Source organism: Limulus polyphemus, unplaced genomic scaffold (genome assembly GCF_000517525.1).
Source record: "Limulus polyphemus unplaced genomic scaffold, Limulus_polyphemus-2.1.2 Scaffold2368, whole genome shotgun sequence".
NCBI lineage: Eukaryota > Metazoa > Arthropoda > Merostomata > Xiphosura > Limulidae > Limulus > Limulus polyphemus.
This window is the reverse complement of record NW_013667978.1, coordinates 7747-9744: the sequence shown is the minus strand read 5'-3', so window position 1 is coordinate 9744 and position 1998 is coordinate 7747. Positions and strand designations below refer to the sequence as shown.

The 1998-nt window shown below is 37.6% G+C and overlaps 1 protein-coding gene across 1 annotated transcript in view; it reads right to left on the bottom strand.

Annotated features, from left to right (window-relative positions):
* Positions 1-1998, bottom strand: part of LOC106466747 (endoplasmic reticulum aminopeptidase 2-like) — a 175947-nt gene that overhangs the window by 169413 nt on the left and 4536 nt on the right.

Sequence of the window (1998 nt, the reverse complement as noted above, 5' to 3'; positions counted from 1 at the left end):
TTTCTTGTTTCTTTTGCTGTTCTTGTATTGCTGCCATCAAATCTGCTAAGCTCTAGTTTGATTTGCTGATTCTCGTTTCCATCTTTTTCTGTCCCACTTCTGACATCAATTTGTTACGTCTCTGGTCGTTAGTTAATTTTCCGTAAAAATTATTTCCGAAGAAACTTTAGCGATACAAGCCCTTTCTTAAATAAAACTGGTTTATTCTTTCTGAATACAACTTTGTAATACACTTAATTTCCACAGTCACAACGAACGACTCACGTGCTCAACTCAGTTGTCAGTCTCTCTCTGTCTTATATACAAGAATACCGCATATCTAGCAACCTCCCGAGGCTTCAGGAAGGGATATGAACGTTCTAGAAGTTTATGACGCGTAAATAGCGTCACGTGACTTCCGCTGTCGTAACAATAGGATAATCCACATGCATAACATTACAATTATCTGTCATGAGTTTGTGTGCCTAACCAACCATGATAAGTCTCTCTTTGTAAAAATGATAGATTCTCATTACATCCAGATATACCTAAGATTTTCACATAATCCGTAATTTCCCAACAGTGCCTCTGTTTTAATTAATACATCAGTTCCATAAAAGACACCTGAAACACACCACTTGTAACATTAGTCTGGTTAGAATAAGTTCCATTAGTCACTTCTTTTCCTCCAATTCAGCCAACCTTCAACCTATTTCACTTTATTATTTCATATTATGATAGAAGTATCCCCTCGATGGCTGAGTGAGAAATCAGTAGGCTTATAACGCTAAACACCAGGTTTTGATACCCGTGATGGGCAGAGCACAGATAGCCCATAGTACTTTACAACAAACAAATCATCAGAAGTAAATTATTTCTCAAATATTTATGTAATACCCAATAAAAGCTTTCTGAAAATTTGAGAAAACCAAATCTATTACTTTCCTCATCCAAATAAATAGTATCCCCCAAAAAAACTTAACAGGTTAGTATGGCAAAATACCTTTTCTTTGGTTCCCCTGGTAAGGAAGCGATAAGTTTCCTGATTTACAATGCTAAAATCCTGAGTTAGATTCCCCGCGATGAATACAGCAGATACCTCGATGTGGTTTTGCTCTAAAACACACAAATAAATAAACAAACAAACTTTTCCTTTGTAAAGCAATGCTTTCCCTTTCATAAAATTTTAAATTTCATGAAATGATCAGGTAAAGCATAATTTATTAAACTCTCTAAAGCTTTCCATGCCACTGAAGTAAAACTAGTTTGCCTAAAATTCCCGGACAATGCTTATCTCTCCCTTTAAAAATCTTAGCATCATTACCCAACCTCCAATCTTCAGCAAAGTGCCAAATGATCTGAAATGAAAGCAAGCATTTCAAAAATGTTGGGCCCGGCATGGACAGGTGGTTAGGGCGCTCGACTCGCAATCTGCGGGTTCTAATCCCCGTCACACCAAACATGCTCGCCCTTTCAGCCGTGGGTGTATTATAATGTGACGTCAATCCCACTATTCGTTGGTAGCAGAGTAGTCCAAGAGTTGGCGGTGGGTGGTGATGACTAGCAGCCTTCCCTCTAGTCTTACACTGCTAAATTAGGGATTGTTAGTGCAATAGCCCTCGTGTAGCTTTGTGCGAAATTCAGACCAAACCAATCAATGATATGATGAATTACACTCGTCAGCAAAGAACAATACAGTAAGACCCCGCTTAGCGCCGCTCCGCTTTAAGCTGATTTGTTATAGAGCTCCTGTCTCCCTGAGATTTTTTTTTCACGAAAGAGAACAAAACATTGTGAAAATCTACAACACTCTGAACACTAATTTTTTACACTAATGGTAGTAGTGCACTAAATAATTTTATTTAATAAAATTATGCAACAAAGAACATAGAATAATAACACGCAAAAAGCAGACAATGTCCCTTAACTATCACAATTCTTCTGGCATTTCGAGAGACGCAATATGAACCGTTAAAATGTCATCCATCTACACAATATCGTTCCCTTGGGAAAACAAAA